At 34.5% G+C, this 17261-nt stretch overlaps 1 long non-coding RNA gene across 1 annotated transcript; it reads left to right on the top strand.

Moving 5' to 3' along the window:
- The first annotated feature begins 7861 nt into the window (after window positions 1-7861).
- LOC124508223 (uncharacterized) lies at window positions 7862-16647 on the top strand. The gene is made up of 3 exons (XR_006961215.1): window positions 7862-8100; window positions 10521-10600; window positions 16551-16647. It is a non-coding gene; the product is annotated as an uncharacterized LOC124508223 (long non-coding RNA).
- The last annotated feature ends 614 nt before the right edge of the window (window positions 16648-17261 follow it).

Below are 17261 nucleotides of genomic sequence, written 5' to 3'. Positions count from 1 at the left end.
TTTAGATTGTGAGCAACTTTTCTTTGACCTTTTAATTATCATCTTAAAATCTTTTCTTCCCAGTCACCTCACAATTATAGGGCTTCTTTTCACAGAAAGCCTTATTTCATATCACTCATAATTGTTGAATTGACCTGACCAAACTCAAATGACAAAGATCCTAATTATAAAAATTATAAGAATAAAACAAAAATGTATCTAGTTACTTGGTTGACCCATAATACAAGATTTGGGTAACTGCCAGATAATAAATAGCAATGAATTATTTATTTATTGCCTAATAAATAAACAGTATGATGTTTATATGCCCAGAATCCCATATAGTTGAGCAACAAGTTACGCAAAAAGAGCAAAATATGCATTGGATATTATGAAGACTGACATCATTGTGCCAAAAATTTAGAGTCATTTCTATTCCATTAACTGTGGAAAGGAACAAGACGAAAGAAGGCAAAAGGCCAGTCTGCTCTTCTCTCTGCTTTGAAAGAAAGTGTGCCAGGGTAAGTGGACGAGACCATAAAGAAACTAAAAGCAAATAAGGAATCCATCTGTATGCCTTGTCTATAATGAAAAAGCACACACTTGGGGTGTCCTGTTATGGATATCAGAAAGAAAGCAGGAGGATTTATCTGAGAACAAGTGGCAAAAGAAAGAAAAAATCCAGTTTAATGGCAGACACCGACAAGACATGTAAATCCGAGGGTGGCATGCAGAAAGCTTAACCGAAATTTTATTCTGAAGGCTCTATAGAATACAACCTTCTCAAATTTTAATGGGTATATGCATCACTTGGGGTTCTTGTTAAAATACATATTCATAGTCAGTAGGTGTGGGATATGACCTAGGTTTCTGCATCTCTACAAGCTCCTAGGTGATTCTAATGTTGTAGGTCTGTGGATAGCATATTGTTTAGCAAGGATCGTATAAAAATTAGTTATAACCAAGAAAAAGAGAAGCATACACTTGCAAGGAAGACATACAAATAACTAAATACAACCAAATGAGTCAACAACTTTAGAAAGATGACCTTTTACTAAATAAATATGGCAATTTCAAATTACTTTATAGATTAATTATAATCAGCTACAATTTTAATGAATGTATCACAAAACAAAGAAAAGAATGTAAAATATATTAAAATATTTTTTAAAAGATAAAACAAGGAGGGGCACCTGGGTGGCTCAGTCGGATGAGCATCCGACTTCAGCTCAGGTCATGATCTCATGGTTTGTGAGTTCGAGCCCCGCATCGGGCTCTGTGCTGACAGTTCAGAGCCTGGAGCCTGCTTCGGATTCTGTGTCTCCCTCTCTCTCTCTGCTCCTCCCCCGCTCCCACTCTGTCTCTCTCAAAAATAAATGAACGTCAAAAAAAAAAAAAAGATAAAACAAGGAAAGACCAAGGCTAAATATTGTCTCATGAGAATATGGTATGTTACCTAAAAGAATACATTTGTTCTTAAATGGAACAACTGTATATTATAAGTCAATTATCCTCATTTAATTTATATATTAATTCTAACCAAAGTCAGTGAGGTTTTCACAGACTTAGTCAAGACTTAAATATCACTTAGAATAAAAAATTAAAAAGAAGTTTTAAAAATATTAAAAAGAAAATTTACCATGCATTAAAATCTACATGGTATAAAATAATAAAACTGTCTATACTGACATGGGAGTAGATAGATAAGCTGAACATAGTAAAAATTCCAGAAAGAGATACAAATATATGTTAGAAAACATAATACAATAAAGGTGACATTAAAAAAACTACATGTAAAATAATGCAATTTAATGAATAATGCTACCAGTATAATGTGTAATTTTTAAGCAGTATGCCACATATGCCAACACAAAATTTAAGTTTTTTTTTAACGTTTTATTTATTTTTGAGACAGAGAGAGACAGAGCATGAACGGGGGAGGGGCAGAGAGAGAGGGAGACACAGAATCTGAAGCAGGCTCCAGGCTCTGAGCCATCAGCGCAGAGCCTGACGCGGGGCTCGAGCTCACGGACCGCGAGATCGTGACCTGAGCTTATCGGACGCTTAACCGACTGAGCCATCCAGGCGCCCTACAAAGTTTAAGTTTTTTAAAAGCAACCATAAGAAGGATGCCTGGGTGCCTCAGTCAGTTGAGTGTCTGACTCTGACTATGTAATTTTACAAATAATCACTGGAAGCTTGAGAACTAAGAATTTTTTTGGCATCTCTTATCTGGATCAAAGTGGATTCTTCAGAGTCCTAGGTAATATGCCAGTCCATTTAAAAATAGGAGGTGTCAACTGGAAAATGTCCATTGCCCTTCATAACTTTCTAGGAACAAGGATGGTGAATAACATTGTTGTCTATTTTAGGTAAATCTAAAATTGTTGTACTTGCAAAAGTAATGGCGACACATAATATGGATAGTGTAGTCTTTATAAACTATAAGGGGCACCTGGGTGGTTCAGTTGGTTAAGGCTTGGGTCATGATCTCACAGTTCATGGAATTGAACACCACATTGGGCTCTGTGCTGATAGTGTGGAGCCTGCTTGGGATTCTCTCTCTCTCTCTTCAAAATAACTAAATAAACTTCAAAAAAAGGAATCTACAAAACCAATTTAATCTACAATTAATCTACAAAACCAATTAATCTATAATTAATCTATAATTAATCTACAAAACCAATTTAAATACCAAATATATTTATCTCTTAAATTATTCTATCATTTATTGCACATAACTGTTATTACAGCATATTTCAAATATATTTGCATATCCTCATGTGTATCCAAATTGAGCTATATTAAACCTTACTATGTTGTCATTTGTTTTTAGGGTATTTTAGTGAAGTAAAACATTACACTTATAGTTGAAATTCCCTGTGAAACATTCTTCCCCACCTGCCTTTCCTAGTGTGAGTCAAAATTTAATTAGAACTATTGCATTCTTGAGTGATAAGAATTCTGTAAAAGTGATCTAGAGCTGGATTTAATGGTGACTAGATTTTTAACAATTAAATTTGTTACATCTATTTTCATCAAGTTATTAAGATTTTATATTTATTATAGAGTAAGTTTCGGTAAATAATATTTTTTTCTGGGAAGTTGGATACTCCATCTGTTTTCAAAGTTGTTGGTTTAGAGCTTTATTTAAGATTTTTAATGTTTTATCCTCAAAGGTGTTCAGCATAATGAATTGTCTAGAAAGTAAAGTGTCTATGCAAGCAAGTCGAGAAATATACCATCACTCTAAGCACTGTGCAATATTAGTGTTAGAGCACTGAGAATTTAAGGTATTACAACCAATAGATCAGTATCATAAAAATTATGCTTCATATTGAAAAAAGAATGAGAACATGAAATAAAAGAAAAAAATTCCAATTTTAAAAAAAAGGTCTCAGGGAACCTTGGTGGCTCAGTTGTTAAAAGCATGCAACTTGGTTTCTGCTTAGGTCATGATCTTATGGGTTTGTGGGTTTGAGTCCCATGTCAGGCAGCATGGAGCCTGCTTACGATTCTCTCTCTCCCTCTCTCTCTCTACTCCTCCTATGCTCTCTCTCTCTCTCTGTCTTTCTCAGGATAAATAAATTTTTTAAAACTAAAAAAAAAAAAAAAGTCTATCACTCACTCCTCATCACTCTTTCCCAAACCTGACCTTACTTGTAATTCCATAGATCAAACAGTTTTAAATATGTTAACAAACCACAGAGTACATGTTGTTTTGTGACTGACTTCTTTATTCAACATTATGTTTGTGAAATGTAGCTATATTGCTTCACATACAGCAGTTCTGATGGTACATATGGTCATAGAGGAGAATACCCATCGCTACTAAACGTTCTATAGATAAACTACATATACTACATCTGTACATTCATATAGATAAACTGCATGTTATTTTTCAGATTCCACTGCTGGTAGACATTTGGGTTGTTCCCTGAGTTATGAACAATACTGATATGAAAATGCTTACAAATGTCTTTTAGTGCATCGTTACTCAAATTAATAAGAATGGAGTTTGCAGATAGACAGTGACCTTTAGACCACGCTTTTAGTAGTACTGTTTTGGTGCTCATGTATACGTGTGTCATTTCGAAGTGGAATTACCAAGTGATAGCAATTGGAAAAGGATTTAATATTATTAAATTTAACTAAACAATTTTATTAAATCTTTGCAGTGATTTATATGTGTAACAGTACTATGTAAGAGTTCCTCTTTCTCCAAATCATTGTCAACACTTATTTTTTCCAGTATTTTTCATTTCAGTCATTCTTGCAGATGTGCCCTGATATATTATTATGGTTTCAATTTATATTTCTGTTGTTATTAATAGGCTGGGCAGAGGATCAAACTTAGCCTCCTCATTTTAGTAGGCTTAGATGCCCATTATGTTATGCATTATAAAATACATATTATTATCTATAAATACTTATTGCCAGAAATAACCCATATGTAATCAAACCTTGAAAATGACCAGCATAAAGAAAATAATAATTAATAGAAAAAGTTAAAAAGCAGATAAAAATATAAAAGTATAAGCAGGTAAATCCAGATTGTGAAATGTATACTGTAAAACTCCACTGACCTCTTTCCGTCAAAAAAGTCATAGGGGAAGGATGAATATGATAGAACTATTCTAAATTGAAAGAGACCAAGGAGTCACAAAATCCCAAGGTAATTCTTGAAACTTGATATGATCATTTAATGAAGAAGCAGCTATAAATATATTTAAATATATTTGGTAGGGAAGGAATAGGGAAGTTTAAATATGCACTGGATCTGAAATTTCAGGGAATGATCTTATATTTTCTAATTTATGATGAATAACTCTTAGAAGATGAATCTTGAATTATGAAGTGTCATTGTTATTCAAGTTATGTTGAAATTTTTTACCTATAGAAAGAGAGAAAGATTGACAGAGACACACAGACATGGAAATTAATTTATGGAATATGTTAAATAATTGTTGCAACTGTATGTCCATATGAATGCATTTGCTGTATAAATTTTTGAACTTTTCTTTCTACTTTAATTTCTCAATAAAACATGGAAAAATATCGTTTCTCTTTTCCCTCTTCTGTCCAGTCTCTTAGAGATAGCTCCAATTATTCCATTTAATCATTTATGTTTTTCAACTTTTTCAATGTCTTCTCTGTGCTAGTTGCCCAGTAATTTATTCAGCTCTGTCTTTCATTTCACCCGTCATTTAATTTTTAATTGTAATGACTATGTGGTTTTCTTCCTTGAATTTTTATTTGATGATTTTTCAGTTAAGTCTGTACCATTTTTCATTTCTATTCACTTATTTTCTCATTCTATAAATTTTAAATGTAAAGCATCATTTTTATGATACCTGCTTATATACTTAATATCTTAAATTCTCAGAGTTCTAATCCTACTTGTATAAAAAGCTTAAAGTTTAGGATAAAAAAAAAACCTAAATATATACATTTTCAGATGCCATGATTTTATATGCAGAAATTCCTGAGGAATTTATGTTAGAATTATAAAGTTAATGGAATAAGGTCACAGGGCAGAGGGCACTATACTAGATAGTTTGAATTTCTATACAATACAACAAAGAATTGGAAACTGAAACAAAAATAAATTATTTAACAAAAAAATTAAATACCTAATCTAGGAATATATATATATATTTTAATGTGAGGAGATCTATACTCTAAAAATTAAAACACATTGTTAAGAGAAATTAAAAAGATCTAAATGATGTAAATAAGTGGAGAATGTCATATTCACTGATTACAAGACTCAATATTTTTAAAGTGTCAGCTCTCACCTAAGCAATCTATAGATTTGAACACAATCCAATACAAATCTTCAAAGTCTTTTCCTTTTTATAAATCAACAATCTAATTTTAAAATTAAAGTGAAAACACAAAGGAGCTATAATATATAAATATTCTGAAAATAAAAGAACAAGGAAAAGTTATCTAAGTTGGTTTGAATAATTTTAATAACATGACAGTAACTGAGACAGTCAGTGTATTACTGTCATAAGGATAGGCAAACAGGTATTGGGAAAAATTAAGTGCCCAGATACAGACAAGAAATGAAAGAAACAGAGAAATTTTTTCACAAATACATGATCAATGAGCTAAGATAAAATAATTTTTTGTATTTTATAATTCTGTTCATCTGCAGGCAGATATCCAGCTTTCTAGATGGCAAAAAGCAAAAACTTCAAGCCAGTTAAGAGTCACACCTAGAAATGGCACACTGTCACTTTAATTTTATTCTATTGGTCAAAATAGTCACAGGGCCATCCAGGATTCAAGAATACGTAGGACTGAATTCCATCTCTTGATGAGGTAGTGGCAAAATGACAGTGCAAAAGAACATGTAGGATGGGAGATATTGTTAAATCTACTCAAAAGCATGGGTGAATCTCAAAAAAAAAAAAAGTGATCCATTAAACAAGTCATCAATTTGATGACCTTGAATACATAAATATGTATGTATATATGACAAGAGACAGACTGGAGGTGGGCACGAGGACTTTTTGGTGATGGTAGAAACATTCTATATAATGATTGGGGTGTTAATTGCATGGGGTTTATATATTTGTCAAAACTCATCTGCAGTTTTTGCTACATAACACACCAACTATATCTAAATTTAGTGGCTTAAAGCACAAACCACTTATTATTCTTCATGATTCTGTAGGCAAGGCTGACTACATAATTTGCAGGGTTTAGTGCAAAGGAAAAATGGGGATCCTCTTCTTCAAAAACCTGAGGGGGCGGGGAAATTGTTAAAGATCTAAATGTAAAACTTTTTTTTCTTTCTTTCTAGATGATCTCTCTCATGACCTGTCATGATGGTTTTTAAATTTTTTTTTTTTAATTTAATGTCATTCCTCTGTTAGCTGTGGATGCTCCTGGCAAGTATGAACCTCACAGGTGCTGGGAGACACAGCCCATTATGTGGTACAAGGGCGTGGCTCATGGGCTTCAAGATTCCTTCTCCTGTCAACTACCATAGAAATACATTGTGTTCCTACTAAAGATACGAAAACCTATCTCCCCATACAGTGAGCTTGCTGCCCCTATCCCTGGCAGACAGATGACTCCCAAAGGTTTGCAACTTGGATCAAAGGTGAGCCAGAGTCTTGCCCACCTAGAAATTACATGGCATTACACCCAGGAGCAGGAATAGAAGCCACCACGCCCCACCCTGAGGTACTGAGGTATTGTACACACTAGATCCAGTGCTTGCACCCAGACCACTGGAGGAAGCAGTAGTCAATGGGCAGGGGCAGGGAGAGAAGGCCAGGGAAGGGCTGCCAGAGGGAGCCGCAAGCACTAAGGGAAAGAAGAAAACCTGCTGACAATCTGTCTCAGAAAGGCAAGGAGGCTGTGGATGGCAGGACACTGTGTGAACCAAGAATCCAAGCCCTCTTGCCTGCTCCATCGTCCCATGGGACTTTACTTACAAAACACAAATTCAAAGATACAATTATTAGGAATTTCAAGACAGCAATGACAAAATATTAAACTCCAAGTATAAGATTCTTAAGCTTTTACCATCACAGAGACCTGTACAATGACACACTTATGAAGCCATCTATCAGTATGTCACCATGGAAGTTATGATATGGATCAACCAGTACTTGAAGTCAGCTGGAGTCCTGGCTCAAACTGAATGTCTAAGATGACAACATTCACATACGTGGTGGTTGGTTAGGTTTCAACCAGAGCAAAGGAGATGGCTTGACCACATGTTGATCATCATCCAACAGGCTAGCCTCATTGCTAAGAGTTTAACTAAACTATTCCATTATATTGCTGCCTCTGATAACAGCCTACAAAGTTACAAGTCACTTCCTGATGTGACTTTCTAATTCCCTAGTGATGACCACACGCCAGCACCTTCTCTTTGTTCGTCCTTTAAATAGGACCCTCTTGGAACTTGCCAAACTCCACTCTTTTTGGTTGGAATTGACTATCTGGCCTTAGTCCACCCACAAAAGCTGAAAGCATTCCACTCTCAGATGCTAATAAAGACATATGTCCCAGGTCATGTTGTTCACTCTCTGCCTGCACCCCACCTTGAACTTCTAAGTGGCCCCTGCAGTCATCCACGTACTTCAACCAGGACCTGTAAGTAATATACTTCTCTATTTAATTTTTCCTTGTGGTCTTTGTTGATCCTGGGTTCACCATCTGACACCTGGGGCTCTACTTAACAAATGTTAATTTAACAAAAGTCACAACTCTCACAGTTGTGGTTTGAAGATTCCCACAGGCAGCAAACAAGCAAATCCCAGGTGAAAGCACTTTTCAAAGCTCTACTTGCATCTCATGTTGCAATATCCCAAGGCCAGCCCAGCGTCAATGTAAGACCATATTTGCAAAAGGCTTGGTTACAGGGAGAGGAATAATTTGCAGCCATTTTTCTAATATACCAAACTCATAAAACTGTACACTTCAGATCTGTGCTTTTACCATATATAAATTACAGAACATTAAAATCAATTAATTAACACATGAAAATGACCTGGTAGAACACTAAGTCCAACAGCTTCTGGGGGTAGGAGGAGGGTTACTGCTTTAGCTCAGATGGATAATTTGATTTCAGATTGGCTCTTTATGAGTTTTTATTTTTCTTTTGTTGTTTTCTTATGAGCAGAGCTGAAAATCATTTTTATGTATATACAGATATATTTGTTCAGCCAAATTTCCCCATAAATTTGATTATTTGTTGTGAATTGACAAATAGTTTATGTGTCATTCTTATAATGGTGTATCCTATGTGTCGAGAGCATATATCTATGAAAATAAAATACGCATTTCCAATATGGAATGCTTGTATATGTCATGTCAGTTACATCATTTAGTTCTTAATTTAATGAATTTAACTTAATTGAAACTTTAATGAATTACATTTTATGAATGCTTAAATTGCATTTGACCCAGCATGCAAGGCCTGTAAGGGACATACATGTCCTACATTTCTTGTATGATATTTCTCTTAAATTATTGTCCAGTTAAAGCAAAGGCAATAATTAGGGTTTTGATTTTTTTTAAGTCCCCAAATATTCTCTTCAGTCCCAAACCTTTTCAATTAGTACCATTTCCTTTGATAGAAAAATCATCTTTTTTATGGATTCAAGTGGCTTGTCTTCAAGGCCATACTTTCTTCCATTATACTATAGTCCTTTGTAAAACATAGCAACAAAGGCCTTTTTAAAGGTCATAAAATTATATCAAGAACCACCTTCTGTCAATTTTGTATTGCTGCTCCTAAAAGAAATTTGATTGTACTTACTACAATCCTCCTTTTATGAATTCCTGCTGACCAAAAATGAATTACACACTTAATTTTTAGGTCATAATGGCAGACACCCAAGTGTTCCATGGCCTTGAGATCTTGACATTTACAATTTGAAAGCTACTCGAATTTAACCCACTTCACATATTTTCCTCATATTTCTTCTAATTGTATATTTTTATTTTCCATTTTTAAACTTTCAAGTTGTAATTTATGAGCTTTATATTTATGGTGCCTCAATTTCAAAGTGACATATGCATTTTTTTATACATGTTTTAGTCTTCTCTTTCTACTACATTCTAAATTTCACCACAGCAAGGGGTGGCTGGGTGGCTCAGTGAGTTGAGCATCAGACTCTTGATGTTGGCTCAGGTCATGATCTCAGAATTGTGGGATTGGGCCCTGTGTTGGACTCTGCACTGAGTGTGTAGCCTGCTTAAGATTCCCTCCCTCCCTCTCTCTATTTCTCTCTCTCTGTCTGCCTCTCTCCCTCTGCTCCTTTCCCCCACTTGCACTATCTCTCAAAAAAATTGCACCACACCCAAGTAACTAGTTGGAGGATATTAAAGTATTCTCTCTCCTAAAGTAAGCCAAATTTTCAAATCATGAATTTAAAATGTACTTCTCTATTCTTTATACCTTTCTCTCTAGAAATCCATTATATTTCATCTATCTATACTTGACTGCATTTAATCAATTTTAAGAGGCATGCTATCTACATTTTAATGCTTCTGAAACTGAGTTGTGGTTTTAAGTGATGTCATCTTACAATTACTGCAGCTTGAATGGCTGTCATGCCATAGTTGTCTTTGCTTCTGTACATGCAAAAGTTGATCATGTTGTCATAATTTTGCCTCACAATTGCAGTTTTGAGACTAAAACATTAGGTTTAATTGTCACATAATCTGCCAAACAGATCACTGTAGATTCAGCATTGCAACAGATATTCATTGTGTATATGTACATACATGTATAAAATCCAAGCATGAGGTGTAAATTTTATAATACTGAAGCAAGTAATTACTGGAGAAGTGATGAAAATTCCCTATTCTCTTACAAAATGGCAACCAAGTGCTTTATATCATCTAAGAAAGGAAGATATCTATGAATAGATAGAGTTTTCCTATATTTGATTTACTGAGCTACAACAAAAAAAAAAAGATTATCCTTCCCATTGGAATGAAACTGATCAGAGTAATTATAAATTATTTTAAAATATAATAAGTTTTAGGCTATATTTGTATTCCAGGGGAAGAACTTAATAGAGGAAAAGAAAGTCGTTATATAGAAGAAAAAAAAGAAGAATTGCAAAAAAGGAATTCTTAGAAGGTAAGAGGTGATAAACTATGGATAGAAGTTTTAACCTTGGCCTTAGAATATAATTCTAGGGAGATTTTCGAAGGTTGGTAGAAAGTAAAAATAACATTCATTTATTCAACCATCTATTGAACATCTCTTATGTGCAAGGCTGCATGCTAAGCATGGGAACTTGTTCTGGGCATGGGAGATGGAATGAGAATAAAACAAACGTTCCTGCCCATTAAGGAGCCAATTATTAGAAAAACTATCAGCCTTGGGGTGCCTGGATGGCTCAGTCTGTTAAGTGTCTGACTTTGGCTCAGGTTATGATCTCATGGTTTGTGGGTCCGAGCCCTGCAGCAGGCTCTGTGCTGACAGCTCAGACCTGGAGCCTGGAGCCTGCTTTGGATGCTGTGTCTCCTTCTCTCTCTGCCCCTCCCCCACTCACCCTCCGTCTCTGTCTCTCTCAAAAATAAATAAACATTAAAAATATTTTTTTAAAAAAGGAAAATTGTCAGCCTTGAAAATATAATTACACACTGTCATGGGTTAAATTGTATCCTTCCGCAAAATATGTTGAAATCCTAATCCCCTGTACCTGTGAATATGAGATTATTTGGAGATAGAGTCATTGCAGATATAATTAAGATGAAGCCATACTGAATTAGAACGAGCCCTAATCCAAAATGACTTGGTCCCTTAGAAGAGAAGAGACAGAGGTAGAGACACACAAGAGAGGATGGCCACATAACCGCTGACTTAGAATTTGGAGTGATGCATCTACACTCCAAAAAACACCAAGGATTGCTGGAAAATACCAGAAGCTACAAGAGACAATCATGGATTCTCCTTCTTCTCTCAAAGTTTCCGAGGAAACTTCATCCTGCAGACACATTAACTTCAGAACTCTAGGCTTGAGAACTGTGAGATAATAAATTTGTTTTTTTGAGCCACCCAGTAATTGACAGTGTAGAAAACCAATACATACTTTTGTAAGTGATATGGAGAAAAAGTACAAGTGTACAAGGGAAATCTATGGGGTCTGCGGGTCGCAAAAGGCCTCTTCAAGCAATAACAGGCAAGAGGAATATTCCAGGCAAATGGAAGTGTATAAACAGGGGCAGAGATAAAGAAATCAGTGTATGTGAGGAAGTATAGGAAAGTCCATGTGGTTACAGTATAGTTAGGTATGAATGGTGCTATGGCCTGAATGTTTGTGTCCCCCCACAAAATTCATATGCTGAAATCTTATCCCCAATGTTATGGTATTAGGAGGTGGGACCTTTGGAGGGTGACTAGATCCTGAGGGTGGAGTCCTCAAGAATGAGATTAATGCTCTTTTAAAGGAGATCACAGAGAGCTCTGTTACCACTTTCACCAGGTAAGGACACTTCAAGACGACAGCAGGGTGCACCTAAACAAGGTTGTCACCAACACCAAACCATGCTGGCAATCTGATCTTAGACTTCCAGCCTCCAGAACTATGAGAAATAAATTCCTGTTGTTTATAAGCCACCCAGTCTATGGTATTCTGTTATACCAGCCTCAATGGACCAAGACAAGTGGCATTGTGATATAAGGCAGAGGGTGTCCAGATTATTCCTAACACATTGATTTTGCAATGGCAAGCTAATGGAGGACTTTGAGGAGGGCATTTTCTCCTGTCTTAACTACCTCGAGTACACTGCATTTTCATAATGAATGTTGCAACGTCAAAATACATGTTAAAATATAAAATAAATAGCAGATTATATGGTTAGAATTTGGGAAATAATTCTGACATATTTAGAAAAGTATTCTGTGGATTCAGGTAAGTCATCACAAACTACAAGAATAATAGACTACAGGGGCAAGTTAAAATTTTCCAATATCCATTTGGGTAGCCCATAGTCCCCAGGGGAAGGGGATAACAGTAAGAGTTCTGATGTCATAGCATAAAGCTAATTAGTTGTTTCTGCTGAGTTTTTTATAAAAAACAATAAAAATATTAAAATATATTTTTGAAAAAAACAATGGATGGAAATCTAAGTGACAAGTTATTATAAGAAGGATTATGAAAGTTCTGCCTTTAGAATTAATAAAGACCAGGTTAATAAAATTCTTAAAAAATGTTAATAATAAAAATTGACCAATATCCTAATATATTCACTTAAAAACAAATAACCATAAATTGAAATATGCCGGAATTATTTTTTAAGTTATTTACGTATTTGAAGAGAGAGAGAGAGAGAAAGAGAGAGAAAGTGGGGACTTGCAGAGAGAGAAAGAATCCCAAGCAGTCTCTACACTGTCAGCATAGAGTCTGGCATGGGGCTCAATCTCATGAACCCTGAGATCATGGCCTGAGCCAAAATCAAGAGTCAAAAGCTTAACCGACTGAGCCAATCAGGCACCCCACAGGAATTATTTTTTGATAATTAAATAAGCTAATGCATTAATGAATTCATAATTTAACCTAGTGTTAGCATGGTTAGTGTTAAAAAAAAAAAGGCACTCATTTTGTGTCAGAAAATGCACAGGTATTTAAGGGTCAGAGTGAAAAACTGAATGACCTCTTGAAGTGAATGTAACCTCCAACTTGGAAGAACTGCTAGACCAAAGGAACCATATGTACCCATGTGCAGAGGGCTGTGCATCAGGCAGTAAACCTGGATTTTGAGCTTAATGAAATACGAGGATGTAAATTTAGGTTGTTTTCCCTGGGCAACAGGTGGAAAGCATGTAGGTATGTCCTCTGTAGGTCAAATGGTGCCCAGAGATGGACCAGAGCAAAACGATTAGCTTTTCCCTTCCATGGTATGCAGTTTGTAGGTTGGAAGCAGCTTGAAACAAAATGTCCCAGACCTCTTGTAACCATATGTTTGATTCATGGAAAAGGAATGTGAGTGGAAATGATGTCTTCTAGACTAAGGCGTTTGAAGCACTCATTGTTTCTTCTAGCTCCAGCTTTCTGTTGTTTTTTTTTAAATTTTTTTTAATATTTATTTTTGAGATAGAAAGAGAGAGAGAGACAGCAGCATGGGTGGGGGAGGAGAAGAGAGAGAGGGAGACACAGAATCCAAAGCAGGCTCCAGGCTCTGAGCAGTCAGCACAGAGCGTGACATGGGGCTCAAACCCACAAACCGAACCATGAGATCATGACCTGAGCCGAAGTCGGATATTTAACCGACACCCCCAGACACCCCCAGCTTTCTTGATACAGATGCCAAAGAGGAAGAAACTCAGTCCTTAATGACTGATTGAATGAAAGTGGCCCCACAGAAATGAATACTCATAAATAAATGTTTAATTTTTTGCACGAGAAAAATTTCAGGTTATATTTTTATACGTCTTTAGTTTTTCCCAACTAATACATTGATATGGTGAGTGCCATTTGTAAATTAGTACAACTTTCTGGTGAGTAATTTGTTAATATGTTTCATGATCAATACATAGGTATATTTATTTCTAATTTCTTTTATGTAAAAGCAAAATATAGTCATTCTCTAAGGGCCGACATATAGATTGTTCACAACATAGCTCTTTACCTTGGAGAATAAGTTGGAAATAACATAATTGTCCTAAATTTGACAATAATATCAAAATTACAATGTATCCATATAAAATAATCTTCTGCAGCCAAGAAAACCATGTCTTGGAGCACTGAAGAATAACTCTTCAGTCATCAAACTGTAATAAATAAAAAGAAGATATAGCCTTATGTATTATATATTTCATTTTTATAAGAAAAGAAGAGGGAAGGTCCATGAAAATTTCAAACATTAGTGTCAAGGTGGTGAGATTATGAATATGTGTACTTTATATATCTATATGGTGAACGCTTTTCTGTAAGTAGTGTGATTCAAAATTTTCATTATTTTTTGTACTAGTTTAGTCAGTCCAAATTTAATGTCAATTATAAGTACATATTGGCTTCCATACACCAAACCATAATCATAACTTAAAACTAAAACTATTAGCTAAAATGTTTCCAGTAATAATATAAATATTCAAATGACCTGAATTGTGTATAAAGCATTATATTCTGGATACCTATTATCATCAATACATTCATGCTGATAATATTTACATATATAAAATAGAACAATGAACAGCATTTCCTTGACATGTGTTTAGAAACTATATTTTTTTAATATAAAAAAAAGTCTTGAGAAACCACAGAGGGAAAATATGTTTTCTAAAATGCATCTTTTCAAAGCCCTTCTAAACTAATTCATAAAATATCAAAGAATACATTTAAGCCAGAGGAAAAAAATGCACAATGCATGTGGTTTTACCAAGATAAGACTTTCTAGCCCTGTGTGAAATTTTGGTACAATGCAAACTGACTCTTCCTTTGGGCAAGTCATTATCTCTGTACTATTTCATTTCCAAAATTATGTATTTTCCTCTTTGATTAGATTTTTAAAGAAAATTCTCAATAGTCAATAGACTTGCTTAAAGTTAGCAGTGCTTATCACATAGTAGCTCTTTAATATGTATTATATCAGTAAATATATAAATTAATGTCATCATAAAAAATTTAGCTAAATCTCCAAAATTAGTGAGAGATGTATTTTTCAACCTTGTAAGTAAAGCCATGTCATGTGCACTTATAATATTAACATGTGCATAATTTTTAAAAATTTAATACATTTTAACTTCCACTAATATGGTTATAATTTCTATAATGCAAGAAAGATGTAATCAGAGACAGTTGTACAGATGGTAGACAATTTGACCACAGGCTAAAAGACCAGAGGGTAGAAGGAAAAATTAGCATTTAGCAATAAAGCAGTAGCGTGGTGACTGATAATCATAAACTTGGGAAAGTTCACAGCATTCCAGCAAGGGGAGAATATAAGTCCTTTGAAAGTAGGGACTCATGTCCTAGGTCACTCTGCACTTCCAGTTTCTACGTCTGCAATCTTTACAGAGTAAATGTGATATAAATTTTTGTTAAACCAGTAAGTAAATGACATTGAACAATTACATAGTTCAAGCAAACAAATGAAAATCCTCCAAAGCAGAGAATGATTTGTAATCTCACCAACACTTCAAATCATTTTAGTTAAGTAGCACTTAAACTCAATTTTTATGTAGACTTCTTTATAAACTGAAAACCTGTAAACATTTCATATTTTTCTTTTCTCTCTAGCTTGAGAGATACTGATGTAGAGAAGCTTCACTTACAGTATAATAAAAGAATATTCAGTTTAAATGACTGTAACCATATTGTATTTCTTTTAGCTTACTTTAAAAAAAACAGAAGATACTAACGAATCAGTGTCTATGTGTGTATTTTGAGTAAAAGCAAATAATGACATATGTATCTAATTTAATATAATTATGATTTTATAAGACACATTGATATTTATATCAAAATACATATAAATCAGTGCAAACACATTGATACATGAAAGAAAAACAACAAATAATTTGTGAATTGGGTCTTGGTCACAGATATGCTAGTATGAAATAGTATTTATATATTAGTTACATAAGTATAAAAAATATTTGCCCTCGAACAAAAATTCTTAGATATTTCTTCAACCAGATTAATAGTCCTTGGAGCTAGATAAGTGCCATGCAACTCTAAATCATTTATTTACAGTGTTGTTGACTAATACAAGTGCATGTTATTTTTTATTGGTGGAAATTTGATCTATATTAGAATTAAAGATGTGTGAAACTCAACTATAAATTTGATATGGAACTCCTCTTCTTAACCTAGCCAAAGTTTATCAGTCAAGGTAGAGGTTTTATGTAGATAATGGATATATGATATGTTCTTAAGTATACATATGTTGTTTATATAAAAAATAACAATCCTGTGTGATTTATGTATCTGCTACCTTCAAAAGTTGGTTACATGATAATGCAACTAAAACCAGCTAAAAGAGCAAAGGATAGCCAAAGACTTTTTTTTTATTCCTGATATCAAGGTTTCTTGTTCAATCACTTTTTGCTTATATCAACTATTCTTTCCTCTCCATGTCAGCTTCCTCCTCCAACTGGCCTCCCTCAAAGAAGAAAATGGTTTCAGTGGATCCAGACTTCAAGTTACATGTCACATCAAGAAAAAAGAGATCTCAGGGTGCCTGGGTGGCTCAGACAGTTAAGCTTTCAACTCTTGGTTTCAGCGCAGGTCATGATTTCACGGTTTGTGAGTTCAAACTGGCAGCACAGAGCCTGCTTAGAACTCTCTTTCCCTTTGTCTCTGCCCCTCCCCTGCGCCCCTCCCCTGCTCCTGCTCTTCTCTCTCTCTCTCTCTCAAAATAAACAAATAAAATTTTTAAAAAAGAAAGAATTCCTACAACTCTACAATGAAAAGACCAATAACCAAATTTTAAAATGGGCAAAAATCTGAATAGCTATTCCTCCAAAGAATATACACAAAAATTTATACAAGCAGAAAATATTCGGGGCACTTGGTGGCTCAGTTGGTTGAGGGACCAATTTTCTTTCCCCTCTCTCTGCCCTTGCCCACCTTGCGATCTCTCTCTCTCAAAAATTAAAATAAACATTAAAAATATTAAATATAAAATGTTCTGAAAATAGATAGTGGTCATGGTTGTACATCTTTGTGAATACACTAAATAAACACTGCTTTGTACTTGAAAAGTTGAATACTATGGTATTTAATTACATATTAATAAAAAAATTCTGGTCTTATTATTAGAAGATTATACAAATATTATCTTAACTTGGG

Source organism: Lynx rufus, unplaced genomic scaffold (genome assembly GCF_022079265.1).
Source record: "Lynx rufus isolate CCGP_SWC_20201006 ecotype Redwood Valley unplaced genomic scaffold, mLynRuf1.p SCAF_13, whole genome shotgun sequence".
Lineage (NCBI taxonomy): Eukaryota > Metazoa > Chordata > Mammalia > Carnivora > Felidae > Lynx > Lynx rufus.
This window is presented reverse-complemented; position numbering and strand designations above follow the sequence as displayed.